The sequence below is a fragment of the Bufo gargarizans genome, chromosome 5, assembly GCF_014858855.1.
Source record: "Bufo gargarizans isolate SCDJY-AF-19 chromosome 5, ASM1485885v1, whole genome shotgun sequence".
Lineage (NCBI taxonomy): Eukaryota > Metazoa > Chordata > Amphibia > Anura > Bufonidae > Bufo > Bufo gargarizans.
Genome location: NC_058084.1, coordinates 304,558,112 through 304,576,763, shown reverse-complemented (window position 1 = coordinate 304,576,763; position 18,652 = coordinate 304,558,112).

Sequence of the window (18,652 nt, the reverse complement as noted above, 5' to 3'; positions counted from 1 at the left end):
TAGGCATTCACCTGACAGAAAATAACTTGTGATGATGTGGCTGGAGGTACATTAGGCGGTCACTGAATAACAATTTTACTGTAGGCCACTGGAGAACAGGTCCTAAAAATTAGGCATTCACCTGACAGAAGAGAACATGTGATGATGTGCCTAGAGGTATATTAGGCAGTCACTGTATAAATATTTTACTATAGGTCACTAGGGTATAGGCCCCAAAAATTAGGCATTCACCTGACAGAAAAGCCCTTTTATGCCGCTATATATACATAAGACAAGGATCATTTTTTGTTCTGGGTGGTCGCGGATATGTGTGGGCTGGTATGAGGAAATTAAATTACACATGGTCGTCACAGGTGTTGAATTCCTCCGAGATCCATGCCTCATTCATTTTTAGAAATGTGAGGTAGTCCACACTGTCGTGAGCTAGGCGATTGAGCTTATCGGTCACGATCCCCCCTGCTGCGCTGAACGTCCTTTCAGACAGGACACTGGACGAGGTGTTCCATGGCAAATTATGCCAGTTGTGGCCACAGGTCAAGCCTGCACACCCAGTAGTCCAGGGGTTTCTCACATTGGCCATTAACCGTAGGATTGGTACCTGCACCTGTTTCGCTGTGAGTGGAAATTCCTCCGCCAGTGCCCGCAACAGCAGAATGCAGCATCTCTTGCAGCAAGACCTGGAAATGCTGCATTCTGCCAGCCCTCTGTGATGCTGGCGATATATCCGCATTTTGCGTTTTTTACCGGGGGTCTAAGTACGTTGCCACCCTGTACGGGCCCTTGCCCCCATTTGCACTAAATTGGAAGCGGTTAAGTACCCTGGTTCCTGCTCATCACCCAGGAGAATGTCGTTCTCTGTCTCCTCCCCCCAGCCACGGACAACACCAGGGATCCCCGAAAAGTTCTTGCTCCTCCTCCTCCTACCCCCATTTTCCTCTGACTCCTCTTCCGACTCCTGCTAATTTGTCTCAGATGGAGTAGCCCCTCCGGGAATTAATTCAGCATTGCGACTTTCTCATCTTCCTGATCCTCGACGGCTTGAGCAATGACACAACGCAATGCACACTCCAGAAAGAAGGTGTAAGGTATGATGTCACTGATGGCGCCCTGGTGGCGACTGACCAGTTTGGTGATCTCATCACATGGCCTCAGAAATCTGCATGCATCGCGCATGAGCGGCCACTGGCACAGTGAAAAGAAACTAAGCTCCCCAGAACCTGTCCTGCTGCAGAGTTTGTACAGGTAGTCGTTAATGGCACAGTGCTGCTGGAGCAGCCTATCAAGCATAGACAAGGTGGATTTCCAGCGCGTCGAGCTGTCACAAATTAAAAGTCTGACGGGCAAGTGGTGTCGCTGCTGAACTTCAGCAAGGCGAGCCATGGCCATGTAAGATCTTCTAAAAAGACCAGAGATTTTCTAAACCTGCTGCAAGACATCCTGGACCCGGGGTATTTGGCAACGAATCACTGCACGACTAAGTTCAGGACATGTACCATGCAGATTGAAACTGTTATCGCACACCACATTACCAACTGTCAAATTGAGCGGGGTTAGCCACTGATCGGCCTGTGACTGCAGAGCTGAAAGCAGAGGAGGACTGGTGTGGCTCTTGGCTTTCAGGCACAACAGCCGCAGCACAGAATGGCAACGTCTCACTTGGGACATCAAATAGGTTCTGCGGAGCTTGGGGGGGCGCAGCGGAAGAGGCGGTAGCAGTGGAAAAGGAGGAGTCAGCTGAGGAGGAAACGGAGGATGGAGTAGGAGAAGAAGAGGCAGGCCTGCATGCAATCCTTGGCGGTAACACCAAATCCACAAGGGAGCCACGGGTTACATGCTTGACGGCCATCAGAAGGTTCACCCAGTGGGCAGTAAAGGTTATTTACTTTCCCTGCATGTGTTTGTTAGACCATGTGTCTGTGGTCAATTGTATCTTGGCTAGGGTTGAGCGAACCCGAAATGTAAAGTTCAGGTTTGTACCAAACTTTATGATTTTTGGACCCTTACCTGAATTTTCTGTAAAAGTTCAAGTTCGGTGTTCGGCGAATTCTTGGCGCTTTTTGAAAGGCTGCAGAGCAGCCAAACAACAAGCATTTAACTGTGTGCCATTAGAAGCTATCACAGCCATGCCTACTAATGGCATAGCTGTGATTGGCCAGTGCAGCATGTGACCCAGCCTATAAGCTGGAGTCACATAGCGCTGCACGTCACTCTGCTGTGCTTAGTGTAGAGATAGGATGCTGCTGCTGTGAGGGAGAGAATTGGACAGAATCTTTAATCAGAACTCCAATTGAACTCAGCGATCTACATAGATTTAGTTGTGTGGGTGCAATGCACAATCTTTTTACCCTGCCCTGAGCCCAGTGACAGAGAAAAATAACTTTTAGGCCTCTTGCACACTGCCGTGTTTCACGGCCGTATGCGGGCCGTGGAACCGCGGCCTGGATCCCTCCTGAGAGCAGGAGCGCACGGCGTCACTGGTTGCTATGACGCCGTGCGCTCCCTGCTGCCGCCGCTATACAGCAATACACTGGTATGATCTATACCAGTGTATTACTGTACTGTGCCGGCAGCAGGGAGTGCACGGCGTCATAGCAACCAGTGACGCCGTGCGCTCCTGCTCTCAGGAGGGATCCAGGCCGCGGTTCCACGGCCCGCATACGGCCGTGAAACACGGCAGTGTGCAAGAGGCCTTAGTCTGTTAGTTAGGTGGGCGTCGGTGGCCATTTTATGCAAGCTCAGTGCACCACCACTGCGTATGTGCTTTTGTGACATTCAAATCCAAGCTTGAAATACTGAAATAATATTCTGGTTTTAAAAAAACACCCTTTTTTGTCAATATCCTACATTTGGTGCCTTTGCAGCATTAGTCAGTGTGCAATTTAAGCTAGAAATACAGCTATAATTTTCTTGGTTTTTAAAAACACCCTTTTTGGGCAAAATATACAATTTTACAGCCCTTGCTGCATCTGCATGTGTGAAATTCAAGCGTCATATACTGCTGTCATATTCTGTTATTAAAAAAACACCCTTTTGGGGCAAAATACATAATATTGCAGCCTTTGCTGCATCTGTGATTGTTAAAAACAAGCTTGAAATACTTCAATAATTTTCTGGCTTTGAAAAAACACCCATTTGGCAATAACCTTCATCTTGGGCACCTGCTGCATTAGTCAGTGTGCAATTTAAGCTAGAAATACAGCTATTTAATACAGTTTTTAAAAACACCCTTTTTGGGCAAAAATCTTTAATTGCGGCCTAGTCTGAATCTGTACATGTGAGATACAACCTTTAGATACTGTGATTCTATTCTGCTATAAAAAAATCCCATTTTGGGAGAGATCCTAAATTTTAAAAATATAAAGAGAGCGTCAAATATGGGACGTGGCCCCGGTCGTGGTGCTGCTGGTGGAGCTCCTGTTGCAGAGAGAGGACGTGGTCTGTGCCAGCTACACGCACAAGTGAAACCCCTTTCTCAGGTGCGAGTAGGAAACAAAACCTGCAGCGGTATTTGGTCGGGCCTAATGCGGCTCTACGAATGGTAGTAGATTGGGTTGCTGACAGTGACTCCAGTTCGTTCACATTGTCTCCTGCCCAGTCTCCTGCTGAAAGATCAGAGTTGGCACCTGCAGCCAATGCCCATCAGTCTTTCACCTCACCCCCATGCAAATCAGCCAAGCAGTCTGAGCCCCAAGTCATGCAGCAGTCTCTTCTGCTTTTTGATGACTCTGTTAGCAGGGTTTCCCAGGGCCATCCACCTATCCCTGCCCCAGAAGTAGAAGAAATTGAGTGCACCGATGCCCAACCACTTATGTTTCAAGATGAGTACATGGGAGGACCATCACAGCACATCTCGGATGATGATGAAACACAAGTGCCAACTGCTGTGGCTTTTGAAAGTGTGCAGACCGACAAGTAGGGCAGGGGTGAAGACTGGGTAAAGGATGATGTGGAGAACGATGAGGTCCTCAACACCAAATGGAATCAAGGTCATGCGAGTGACCTGTGTAGTTCGGAGGAAGAGGTGATGGTTGCACAGAGACACAAGCACAGCAGAAGAGGGAGCAGGGTGCAAAAGCGGAGCAGCCGTCCTCTAGACAGTAAGTTTGCTACTGCCCACCGCAGCAAGGGACTGAGCACACCAAAGCCAGCTCCAAGGAGCTGTTGTGGCAGTTCTTCAGACAAGTTGCTGACAACAAGACACGAGTGGTTTGCACGCTGTACAATTAGAGCCTGAAGCGAGGCATAAACGTTCCCAACCTGAGCATAACCTGCATGACCAGGCATCTAAGTGCAAAGCACGAGCTGAAGTGGAGTAGACACCTCAAAAACAAAGAAAGGTCTCTGGCTCCTCCTGCTTCCTCTTATGCTGAAGTCTCTGCCTCTTCATCCACCTCTGGAGTGACAGTGCCATCTGCCACCCCACAAACAGAGGATCTGCCAGCACCACCATCTGGGTCACCAAGCATCTCCACAATGTCCCACGGGAGCGTTCAGCTCTCCATTTCCCAAACACTAGAGCGGAAGATGAAGTACCCCACTACCCGCCCACGATCCCTGGCCCTGAATTTCAGCATTTCAAAATTACTGGCCTTTGAAATGGTGTCATTCCGTCTGGTGGAGACGGAGAGTTTTAAAAGCCTTATGGAGGTGGCTGCCCCACAGTATGTTGTGCTGTCCGAGCCGTCAATACTTTTGCAGGCGAGCCATCCCTTCCCTGCACAACCAAGTGGGGGACAAAATCAGGAGTGCACTGCGCAATGCCATCTGTGGCAAGGTACACCTCACTACGGATACGTGGACCAGTAAGCATGGTCAGCGACGTTATATCTCCATAACAGCACGCTGGGTAAATGCAGTGGCGGCTGGGCCTGAGGCGGATAGCAGTTTGCCGCATGTACTTCCACCACCAAGGATTGCAGGGCGCTTCAGTTTGCCTACTGTTGCTTCCTCCTTCTACTCTGCTTCCTCATCCTCTACCAGCTCCTCATCCGGTCAGCGTAACACCTTCACCACCAACTTCAGCACAGCCAACGACAGCAGGCCGTTTTAAAACTTATCTGTTTGGGGGACAAACCCCACACCATGCAGGAGCTGTGGACGGACCTTGAACAGCAGAACGATGAGTGGTTGGTACCAGTGAGCCTCAAGCCCGGCCTGGTAGTGTGACATAATGGTGAAATCTGGTAGCAGCTCTGGGACTAGCGGTTTGACGCACATCCCTTGCCTGGCGCATGTGCTGAATTTGGTGGTGCAGAGATTCCTTAAAAATTACCCCAATATCTCAGAGCAGCTGCATAAAGTGCAGGCCGTTTGTGCACGCTTACGGCGTTCTCACCCTGCTGCTGCTCGCCTGTTAGCGCTGCAGCGTAACATTAGCCTTCCCGCTCACCGCCTCATATGCGACGTGCCCACAAGGTGGAACTCCACTTTGCACATGCTGGCCAGACTGTGCGAGCAGCAGCAGGCTATAGTGGTGTTTAATCTGCAGCACGCACGGGTGAGTTGCTCTGCGGAACAGCACCACTTCACCACCAATGACTGGGCCTCCATGCGAGACCTGTGTTCCTTGTTGCGCTGTTTCGGGTACTCCACCAACATGGCTAGTGCTGATAACGCCGTTCTCAGCTTTACTATCCCACTTCTATGCCTTTTTGAAAAAACGCTGCTGGCGATGATGGAAAAGGATGTGGCACAGGAGGAGGAGGACAAAGAGGGATCATTTCATAGGGTTTCCGGCCAGTCATTCACAAGTGGCTCCGAGGGTGGGTTCCTGCACCCACAAACGCCAGGTACACAATTGTCCACCCAGGGCACAGTTCTGGAGGATGAGGAGGTGAAGGATGATGAGGAGGAGATAGAGGAGGGGGAACCATGTTCACAGCAGGGTGGCACCCAGACCAGCTCATGGCCATCACTGGTGCGTGGTTGAGGGGATACAGAGGACACAGACAATACACCTCCCACAGAAGACAGCTTTTCGTTGCCTCTGGGCAGCCTGGGGATTACATGCTGCATTGTCTCCGCAACAACCACCGCGTTGCCCACCTTATAACTTGTGCTGATTACTGCGTGGCCACGCCACTGGATCCCCGTTACAAGGACAACGTACTTGCGTGATCGTACAAGCACACACTGGTATATGCGCTGCTAGTGGCATTCCTATCTGACAGCAGGGGCACAGTGGAAGGACAAGGCGAAGGCAGAGCACGAGGAAGAGGTCGCCAATGCAGCTGGGGCACCGCCAGCACCTCAGTAGGCAGGGTTAGTTGGCCAAAATGTGGAAAAGCTTTGTCAGCACGCCACAACAACCAGCACCACCAGCTGATATGGAACATCTTAGCAAAAGGCAGCATTTCACCAACATGGAGGAGCAGTATGTGTGCACACACCTACATGTACTGAATTACAGGTCTGCCCCCTTCAATTTCTGGGACTTCATATTGGACACATGGACTGAGCTTGCCCTTTATGCCTTCGAGGTGCTGGCCTGCCCTGCAGCCAGTGTATTATCTAAACGTGTTTTTTAACACGCTATGGGGCGTTATCCCAGACAAGCACAGCCGCCTGTCCACAGCCAATGTGGACAAGCTCCCGTTCATTAAAATAAACCAGGCATGGATCCCACAGTACTTGTCCATACCTTGTGCAGAATAGACATTTATACTGGCCTTACCCAGCCATTGTTATACTACAGCGCAATTGCTCATTGTTGTTGTTTTGATATTTCCCACTCTTTTGGGGTGTACCCTAATAAAAAAACAAAATAAAAAAACAGTGTTGGCTACCTTGTCCTCCTACACCGCCGCTTCCACCTACACTGCTACGTCCACTGCCTCCTTAAACTCCTACTCCATATGGACCTCCACCTCATAAATCAATTTTTTTTTTATTTGTACGTATTTCATTTGATGTAATTTCACTAATTGCTCTGTCACATTTTCATGTGAAACTCACCAATTCACCAATTTTTGAGTGTGATATACTACTGCCATACATAGTAGAGAGGTAGTCGAAATTAACCAATTTTTGGGTGCGATATACCACTGCTCTACCTAGTAGACAGGTTAAAAAAAATTCAATAATTTGTCTGATACATATTCGGTGAAATTTATCAATTCTGGGTGTAATATACCACTGCTATACCTAGTAGATAGGTAAAAAGAAAATCACTAATTTGTCTGTTACATTTTCGGGTGAAATTCACTAATTTTTGGGTGTGATATACTACTGCTATATCTAGTAGAGAGGTAAAAAAAAATCTATAATTTGTCTGTTACATTTTTGGTCGAAATTCCCCAATTTTTGGGTGTGATATACCACTGCTCTACCTAGTAAACAGGTTAAAAAAATTCACTAATTTGTCTGTTACATATTCGGGTGAAATTCAACAATTCTGGGTGTAATATACCACTGCTATACCTAGTAGATAGGTAAAAAAAAAAAGAAAAACACCAATTTGTCGGTTACATTTTCGGGTGAAATTCACCAATTTTTGGGTGTGATATACCACTGCTATACATAGTAGACAGGTAGGGATGAGCGAACTCGAACTGTATAGTTCGGGTTCGTACCGAATTTTGGGGTGTCCGTGACACGGACCCGAACCCGGACATTTTCGTAAAAGTCCGGGTTCGGGTTCGGTGTTCGTCGCTTTCTTGGCGCTTTTGTGACGCTTTCTTGGCGCTTTTTGAAAGGCTGCAAAGCAGCCAATCAACAAGCGTCATACTACTTGCCCCAAGAGGCCATCACAGCCATGCCTACTATTGGCATGGCTGTGATTGGCCAGAGCACCATGTGACCCAGCCTCTATTTAAGCTGGAGTCACATAGCGCCGCCCGTCACTCTGCTCTGATTAGCGTAGGGAGAGGTTGCGGCTGCGACAGTAGGGCGAGATTAGGCAGATTAACTCCTCCAAAGGACTTGATTAACTGATCGATCTGCAGCTGTGGATCATTGAGCTGCTGATCCTCAATTGCTCACTGTTTTTAGGCTGCACAGACCGTTTGTCAGTCTCATTTTTCTGGGGTGATCGGCGGCCATTTTGTGTCTTGTGGTGCGCCAGCACAAGCTGCGACCAAGTGCATTTAACCCTCAATGGTGTGGTTGTTTTTTGGCTAAAGCCTACATCAGGGTGAAGCTGTCACACCAAGTGCATTTAACCAGCAATAGTCTGTTCATTTTTTGGCCATATACAAAATCAGGGGCAAGCTGCGCCTGTCACCAAGTGCATTTAACCCTCAATGGTGTGGTTGTTTTTTGGCTAAAGCCTACATCAGGGTGAAGCTGTGACACCAAGTGCATTTAACCAGCAATAGTCTGTTCATTTTTTGGCCATATACAAAATCAGGGGCAAGCTGCGCCTGTCACCAAGTGCATTTAACCCTCAATGGTGTGGTTGTTTTTTGGCTAAAGCCTACATCAGGGTGAAGCTGTCACACCAAGTGCATTTAACCAGCAATAGTCTGTTCATTTTTTGGCCATATACAAAATCAGGGGCAAGCTGCGCCTGTCACCAAGTGCATTTAACCCTCAATGGTGTGGTTGTTTTTTGGCTAAAGCCTACATCAGGGTGAAGCTGTCACACCAAGTGCATTTAACCAGCAATAGTCTGTTTATTTTTTGGCCATATCCCAGTCTAATTCTGTCACTAAATCCATACCGGTCACCCAGCGCCTAAATACTAGGCCTCAAATTTATATCCAGCTAAATCTGTCCCTAGTGCTGTAGCTGGGCGAGTTATTTAGTGTCCGTTCAAGCACATTTCTTGTTCTGGGTTGAAATACAATTCCCAATTTAGCAATTTCATAATTTAGTGGTTCCTGCTATATCAGAGCTATTTGAAATCTATCCCAAAAAGGGTATATAATATTGAAGGTGCACATTGGGTCATTCAGAATAACTTCACACACACCCGCTACTGTGTATTTCCAAGTCTAATTCTGTCACTAAACCCATACCTGTCACCCAGCGCCTAAATACTAGGCCTCAAATTTAAATCCCTCTAAATCTCTCGTTACCGCTGTACTGTTGTTGCTGGGCAAGATATTTAGTGTCCGTCAAAGCACATTTTTTGTTCTGGGTTGAAGTACAATTCCCAATTTAGCAATTTCATAATTTAGTGGTTCCTGCTATATCAGAGCTATTTGGAATCTATCCCTAAAAGGGTATATAATATTGAAGGTGCACATTGGGTCATTCAGAATAACTTCACACACACCCGCTACTGTGTATTTCCAAGTCTAATTCTGTCACTAAACCCATACCTGTCACCCAGCGCCTAAATACTAGGCCTCAAATTTAAATCCCTCTAAATCTCTCGTTACCGCTGTACTGTTGTTGCTGGGCAAGATATTTAGTGTCCGTCAAAGCACATTTTTTGTTCTGGGTTGAAGTACAATTCCCAATTTAGCAATTTCATAATTTAGTGGTTTCTGCTATATCAGAGCTATTTGAAATCTATCCCTAAAAGGGTATATAATATTGAAGGTGCACATTGGGTCATTCAGAATAACTTCACACACACGCTTCTGTGCATTTCCAAGTCTAATTCTGTCACTAAATCCATACCGGTGACCCAGCGCCTAAATACTAGGCCTCAAATTTAAATCCCTCTAAATCTCTCGTTACCCACCGCTGTACTGTTGTTGCTGGGCAAGATATTTAGTGTCCGTCAAAGCACATTTTTTGTTCTGGGTTGAAGTACAATTCCCAATTTAGCAATTTCATAATTTAGTGGTTTCTGCTATATCAGAGCTATTTGAAATCTATCCCTAAAAGGGTATATAATATTGAAGGTGCACATAGGGTCATTCAGAATAACTTCACACACACGCTTCTGTGCATTTCCAAGTCTAATTCTGTCACTAAATCCATACCGGTGACCCAGCGCCTAAATACTAGGCCTCAAATTTAAATCCCTCTAAATCTCTCGTTACCCACCGCTGTACTGTTGTTGCTGGGCAAGATATTTAGTGTCCGTCAAAGCACATTTTTTGTTCTGGGTTGAAGTACAATTCCCAATTTAGCAATTTCATAATTTAGTGGTTTCTGCTATATCAGAGCTATTTGAAATCTATCCCTAAAAGGGTATATAATATTGAAGGTGCACATAGGGTCATTCAGAATAACTTCACACACACGCTTCTGTGCATTTCCAAGTCTAATTCTGTCACTAAATCCATACCGGTGACCCAGCGCCTAAATACTAGGCCTCAAATTTATATCCCGCTAAATCTCTCGTTACCGCTGTACTGTTGTTGCTGGGCAAGATATTTAGTGTCCGTCAAAGCACATTTTTTGTTCTGGGTTGAAGTACAATTCCCAATTTAGCAATTTCATAATTTAGTGGTTCCTGCTATATCAGAGCTATTTGAAATCTATCCCAAAAAGGGTATATAATATTGAAGGTGCACATTGGGTCATTCAGAATAACTTCACACACACCCGCTACTGTGTATTTCCAAGTCTAATTCTGTCACTAAACCCATACCTGTCACCCAGCGCCTAAATACTAGGCCTCAAATTTAAATCCCTCTAAATCTCTCGTTACCGCTGTACTGTTGTTGCTGGGCAAGATATTTAGTGTCCGTCAAAGCACATTTTTTGTTCTGGGTTGAAGTACAATTCCCAATTTAGCAATTTCATAATTTAGTGGTTTCTGCTATATCAGAGCTATTTGAAATCTATCCCTAAAAGGGTATATAATATTGAAGGTGCACATTGGGTCATTCAGAATAACTTCACACACACGCTTCTGTGCATTTCCAAGTCTAATTCTGTCACTAAACCCATACCTGTCACCCAGCGCCTAAATACTAGGCCTCAAATTTAAATCCCTCTAAATCTCTCGTTACCGCTGTACTGTTGTTGCTGGGCAAGATATTTAGTGTCCGTCAAAGCACATTTTTTGTTCTGGGTTGAAGTACAATTCCCAATTTAGCAATTTCATAATTTAGTGGTTCCTGCTATATCAGAGCTATTTGGAATCTATCCCTAAAAGGGTATATAATATTGAAGGTGCACATTGGGTCATTCAGAATAACTTCACACACACCCGCTACTGTGTATTTCCAAGTCTAATTCTGTCACTAAACCCATACCTGTCACCCAGCGCCTAAATACTAGGCCTCAAATTTAAATCCCTCTAAATCTCTCGTTACCGCTGTACTGTTGTTGCTGGGCAAGATATTTAGTGTCCGTCAAAGCACATTTTTTGTTCTGGGTTGAAGTACAATTCCCAATTTAGCAATTTCATAATTTAGTGGTTTCTGCTATATCAGAGCTATTTGAAATCTATCCCTAAAAGGGTATATAATATTGAAGGTGCACATAGGGTCATTCAGAATAACTTCACACACACGCTTCTGTGCATTTCCAAGTCTAATTCTGTCACTAAATCCATACCGGTGACCCAGCGCCTAAATACTAGGCCTCAAATTTAAATCCCTCTAAATCTCTCGTTACCGCTGTCCTGTTGTAGCTGGGAAAGTTATTTAGTGCCCGTCAAAGCACATTTTTTGTTCTGGGTTGAAGTACAATTCCCAATTTAGCAATTTCATAATTTAGTGGTTCCTGCTATATCAGAGCTATTTGAAATCTATCCCAAAAAGGGTATATAATATTCAAGGTGCACATTGGGTCATTCAGAATAACTTCACACACACGCTTCTGTGCATTTCCAAGTCTAATTCTGTCACTAAATCCATACCGGTCACCCAGCGCCTAAATACTAGGCCTCAAATTTAAATCCCTCTAAATCTCTCGTTACCCACCGCTGTACTGTTGTTGCTGGGCAAGATATTTAGTGTCCGTCAAAGCACATTTTTTGTTCTGGGTTGAAGTACAATTCCCAATTTAGCAATTTCATAATTTAGTGGTTTCTGCTATATCAGAGCTATTTGAAATCTATCCCTAAAAGGGTATATAATATTGAAGGTGCACATAGGGTCATTCAGAATAACTTCACACACACGCTTCTGTGCATTTCCAAGTCTAATTCTGTCACTAAATCCATACCGGTGACCCAGCGCCTAAATACTAGGCCTCAAATTTAAATCCCTCTAAATCTCTCGTTACCGCTGTCCTGTTGTAGCTGGGAAAGTTATTTAGTGCCCGTCAAAGCACATTTTTTGTTCTGGGTTGAAGTACAATTCCCAATTTAGCAATTTCATAATTTAGTGGTTCCTGCTATATCAGAGCTATTTGAAATCTATCCCAAAAAGGGTATATAATATTCAAGGTGCACATTGGGTCATTCAGAATAACTTCACACACACGCTTCTGTGCATTTCCAAGTCTAATTCTGTCACTAAATCCATACCGGTCACCCAGCGCCTAAATACTAGGCCTCAAATTTAAATCCCTCTAAATCTCTCGTTACCCACCGCTGTACTGTTGTTGCTGGGCAAGATATTTAGTGTCCGTCAAAGCACATTTTTTGTTCTGGGTTGAAGTACAATTCCCAATTTAGCAATTTCATAATTTAGTGGTTTCTGCTATATCAGAGCTATTTGAAATCTATCCCTAAAAGGGTATATAATATTGAAGGTGCACATAGGGTCATTCAGAATAACTTCACACACACGCTTCTGTGCATTTCCAAGTCTAATTCTGTCACTAAATCCATACCGGTGACCCAGCGCCTAAATACTAGGCCTCAAATTTAAATCCCTCTAAATCTCTCGTTACCGCTGTCCTGTTGTAGCTGGGAAAGTTATTTAGTGCCCGTCAAAGCACATTTTTTGTTCTGGGTTGAAGTACAATTCCCAATTTAGCAATTTCATAATTTAGTGGTTCCTGCTATATCAGAGCTATTTGAAATCTATCCCAAAAAGGGTATATAATATTCAAGGTGCACATTGGGTCATTCAGAATAACTTCACACACACGCTTCTGTGCATTTCCAAGTCTAATTCTGTCACTAAATCCATACCGGTCACCCAGCGCCTAAATACTAGGCCTCAAATTTATATCCCGCTGAATTTGAATACAATACATTGGGCCAAATAATATATTTGTTGTTGTGGTGAACCATAACAATGAGAAAAACATCTAGTAAGGGACGCGGACGTGGACATGGTCGTGGTGGTGTTAGTGGACCCTCTGGTGCTGGGAGAGGACGTGGCCGTTCTGCCACATCCACACGTCCTAGTGTACCAACTACCTCAGGTCCCAGTAGCCGCCAGAATTTACAGCGATATATGGTGGGGCCCAATGCCGTTCTAAGGATGGTAAGGCCTGAGCAGGTACAGGCATTAGTCAATTGGGTGGCCGACAGTGGATCCAGCACGTTCACATTATCTCCCACCCAGTCTTCTGCAGAAAGCGCACAGATGGCGCCTGAAAACCAACCCCATCAGTCTGTCACATCACCCCCATGCATACCAGGGAAACTGTCTCAGCCTCAAGTTATGCAGCAGTCTCTTATGCTGTTTGAAGACTCCGCTGGCAGGGTTTCCCAAGGGCATCCACCTAGCCCTTCCCCAGCGGTGAAAGACATAGAATGCACTGACGCACAACCACTTATGTTTCCTGATGATGAGGACATGGGAATACCACCTCAGCATGTCTCTGATGATGACGAAACACAGGTGCCAACTGCTGCGTCTTTCTGCAGTGTGCAGACTGAACAGGAGGTCAGGGATCAAGACTGGGTGGAAGACGATGCAGGGGACGATGAGGTCCTAGACCCCACATGGAATGAAGGTCGTGCCACTGACTTTCACAGTTCGGAGGAAGAGGCAGTGGTGAGACCGAGCCAACAGCGTAGCAAAAGAGGGAGCAGTGGGCAAAAGCAGAACACCCGCCGCCAAGAGACTCCGCCTGCTACTGACCGCCGCCATCTGGGACCGAGCACCCCAAAGGCAGCTTCAAGGAGTTCCCTGGCATGGCACTTCTTCAAACAATGTGCTGACGACAAGACCCGAGTGGTTTGCACGCTGTGCCATCAGAGCCTGAAGCGAGGCATTAACGTTCTGAACCTGAGCACAACCTGCATGACCAGGCACCTGCATGCAAAGCATGAACTGCAGTGGAGTAAACACCTTAAAACCAAGGAAGTCACTCAGGCTCCCCCTGCTACCTCTTCTGCTGCTGCCGCCTCGGCCTATTCTGCTGCTGCCGCCTCGGCCTCTTCCTCCGCCTCTGGAGGAACGTTGGCACCTGCCGCCCAGCAAACAGGGGATGTACCACCAACACCACCACCACCACCTCCGTCACCAAGCGTCTCAACCATGTCACACGCCAGCGTTCAGCTCTCCATCTCACAAACATTTGATAGAAAGCGTAAATTCCCACCTAGCCACCCTCGATCCCTGGCCCTGAATGCCAGCATTTCTAAACTACTGGCCTATGAAATGCTGTCATTTAGGCTGGTGGACACAGACAGCTTCAAACAGCTCATGTCGCTTGCTGTCCCACAGTATGTTGTTCCCAGCCGGCACTACTTCTCCAAGAGAGCCGTGCCTTCCCTGCACAACCAAGTATCCGATAAAATCAAGTGTGCACTGCGCAACGCCATCTGTAGCAAGGTCCACCTAACCACAGATACGTGGACCAGTAAGCACGGCCAGGGACGCTATATCTCCCTAACTGCACACTGGGTAAATGTAGTGGCAGCTGGGCCCCAGGCGGAGAGCTGTTTGGCGCACGTCCTGCCGCCGCCAAGGATCGCAGGGCAACATTCTTTGCCTCCTGTTGCCACCTCCTCCTTCTCGGCTTCCTCCTCCTCTTCTTCCACCTGCTCATCCAGTCAGCCACACACCTTCACCACCAACTTCAGCACAGCCCGGGGTAAACGTCAGCAGGCCATTCTGAAACTCATATGTTTGGGGGACAGGCCCCACACCGCACAGGAGTTGTGGCGGGGTATTGAACAACAGACCGACGAGTGGTTGCTGCCGGTGAGCCTCAAGCCCGGCCTGGTGGTGTGTGATAATGGGCGAAATCTCGTTGCAGCTCTGGGACTATCCAATTTGACGCACATCCCTTGCTTGGCGCATGTGCTGAATTTGGTGGTGCAGAAGTTCATTCACAACTACCCCGACATGTCAGAGCTGCTGCATAAAGTGCGGGCCGTCTGTTCGCGCTTCCGGCGTTCACATCCTGCCGCTGCTCGCCTGTCTGCGCTACAGCGTAACTTCGGCCTTCCCGCTCACCGCCTCATATGCGACGTGCCCACCAGGTGGAACTCCACCTTGCACATGCTGGACAGACTGTGCGAGCAGCAGCAGGCCATAGTGGAGTTTCAGCTGCAGCACGCACGGGTCAGTCGCACTACAGAACAGCACCACTTCACCACCAATGACTGGGACTCCATGCGAGACCTGTGTGCCCTGTTGCGCTGTTTCGAGTACTCCACCAACATGGCCAGTGGCGATGACACCGTTATCAGCGTTACAATACCACTTCTATGTCTCCTTGAGAAAACACTTAGGGCGATGATGGAACAGGAGGTGGCCCAGGAGGAGGAGGAGGAGGATGAGGAAGAGGGGTCATTTTTAGCACTTTCAGGCCAGTCTCTTCGAAGTGACTCAGAGGGAGGTTTTTTGCAACAGCAGAGGCCAGGTACAAATGTGGCCAGCCAGGGCCCACTACTGGAGGACGAGGAGGACGAGGATGAGGAGGAGGTGGAGGAGGATGAGGATGAAGCATGGTCACAGCGGGGTGGCACCCAACGCAGCTCGGGTCCATCACTGGTGCGTGGCTGGGGGGAAAGGCAGGACGATGACGATACGCCTCCCACAGAGGACAGCTTGTCCTTACCCCTGGGCAGCCTGGCACACATGAGCGACTACATGCTGCAGTGCCTGCGCAACGACAGCAGAGTTGCCCACATTTTAACCTGTGCGGACTACTGGGTTGCCACCCTGCTGGATCCACGCTACAAAGACAATGTGCCCACCTTACTTCCTGCACTGGAGCGTGATAGGAAGATGCGCGAGTACAAGCGCACGTTGGTAGACGCGCTACTGAGAGCATTCCCAAATGTCACAGGGGAACAAGTGGAAGCCCAAGGCCAAGGCAGAGGAGGAGCAAGAGGTCGCCAAGGCAGCTGTGTCACGGCCAGCTCCTCTGAGGGCAGGGTTAGCATGGCAGAGATGTGGAAAACTTTTGTCAACACGCCACAGCTAACTGCACCACCACCTGATACGCAACGTGTTAGCAGGAGGCAACATTTCACTAACATGGTGGAACAGTACGTGTGCACACCCCTCCACGTACTGACTGATGGTTCGGCCCCATTCAACTTCTGGGTCTCTAAATTGTCCACGTGGCCAGAGCTAGCCTTTTATGCCTTGGAGGTGCTGGCCTGCCCGGCAGCCAGCGTTTTGTCTGAACGTGTATTCAGCACGGCAGGGGGCGTCATTACAGACAAACGCAGCCGCCTGTCTACAGCCAATGTGGACAAGCTGACGTTCATAAAAATGAACCAGGCATGGATCCCACAGGACCTGTCCGTCCCTTGTCCAGATTAGACATTAACTACCTCCCCATAACCATATATTATTGGACTCCAGGGCACTTCCTCATTCAATCCTATTTTTATTTTCAATTTACCATTATATTGCGATGCTACCCAAAGTTGAATGAACCTCTCCTCTGCCTGTGTGCTAGGCCTAAATATATGCCAATGGACTGTTGCAGTGGTGGCTGACATGAAGCCTGATTCTCTGCTATGACATGCAGACTAATTCTCTGCTGACATGAAGCCAGATTGTCTGTTACGGGACCTCTCTCCTCTGCCTGGGTGCTGGGCCTAAATTTATGACAATGGACTGTTGCAGTGGTGGCTGACGTGAAGCCTGATTCTCTGCTATGACATGCAGACTGATTCTCTGCTGACATGAAGCCAGATCCTCTGTTACGGGACCTCTCTCCTCTGCCTGGGTGCTGGGCCTAAATTTATGACAATGGACTGTTGCAGTGGTGGCTGACGTGAAGCCTGATTCTCTGCTATGACATGCAGACTGATTCTCTGCTGACATGAAGCCAGATCCTCTGTTACGGGACCTCTCTCCTCTGCCTGGGTGCTGGGCCTAAATTTATGACAATGGACTGTTGCAGTGGTGGCTGACGTGAAGCCTGATTCTCTGCTATGACATGCAGACTGATTCTCTGCTGACATGAAGCCAGATCCTCTTTTACGGGACCTCTCTCCTCTGCCTGGGTGCTGGGCCTAAATTTATGACAATGGACTGTTGCAGTGGTGGCTGACGTGAAGCCTCATTCTCTGCTATGACATGCAGACTGATTCTCTGCTGACATGAAGCCAGATCCTCTGTTACGGGACCTCTCTCCTCTGCCTGGGTGCTGGGCCTGAATATATGCCAATGGACTGTTGCAGTGGTGGGTGACGTGAAGCCTCATTCTCTGCTATGACATGCAGACTAATTCTCTGCTGACATGAAGCCAGATTGTCTGTTACGGGACCTCTCTCCTCTGCCTGGGTGCTGGGCCTAAATTTATGACAATGGACTGTTGCAGTGGTGGCTGACGTGAAGCCTGATTCTCTGCTATGACATGCAGACTGATTCTCTGCTGACATGAAGCCAGATCCTCTGTTACGGGACCTCTCTCCTCTGCCTGGGTGCTGGGCCTAAATTTATGACAATGGACTGTTGCAGTGGTGGCTGACGTGAAGCCTGATTCTCTGCTATGACATGCAGACTGATTCTCTGCTGACATGAAGCCAGATCCTCTGTTACGGGACCTCTCTCCTCTGCCTGGGTGCTGGGCCTAAATTTATGACAATGGACTGTTGCAGTGGTGGCTGACGTGAAGCCTGATTCTCTGCTATGACATGCAGACTGATTCTCTGCTGACATGAAGCCAGATCCTCTTTTACGGGACCTCTCTCCTCTGCCTGGGTGCTGGGCCTAAATTTATGACAATGGACTGTTGCAGTGGTGGCTGACGTGAAGCCTCATTCTCTGCTATGACATGCAGACTGATTCTCTGCTGACATGAAGCCAGATTGTCTGTTACGGGACCTTTCTCCTCTGCCTGGGTTCTGGGCCTAAATTTATGAAAATTGACTCTTACAGTGGTGGGTGACGTGAAGCCTGATTCTCTGCTATGATATGAAGACTGATTCTCTGCTGACATGAAGCCAGATTGTCTGTTACGGGACCTTTCTCCTCTGCCTGGGTTCTGGGCCTAAATTTATGAAAATTGACTCTTACAGTGGTGGGTGACGTGAAGCCTGATTCTCTGCTATGATATGAAGACTGATTCTCTGCTGACATGAAGCCAGATTGTCTGTTACGGGACCTTTCTCCTCTGCCTGGGTTCTGGGCCTAAATTTATGAAAATTGACTCTTACAGTGGTGGGTGACGTGAAGCCTGATTCTCTGCTATGATATGAAGACTGATTCTCTGCTGACATGAAGCCAGATTGTCTGTTACGGGACCTTTCTCCTCTGCCTGGGTTCTGGGCCTAAATTTATGAAAATTGACTCTTACAGTGGTGGGTGACGTGAAGCCTGATTCTCTGCTATGATATGAAGACTGATTCTCTGCTGACATGAAGCCAGATTGTCTGTTACGGGACCTTTCTCCTCTGCCTGGGTTCTGGGCCTAAATTTATGAAAATTGACTCTTACAGTGGTGGGTGACGTGAAGCCTGATTCTCTGCTATGATATGAAGACTGAT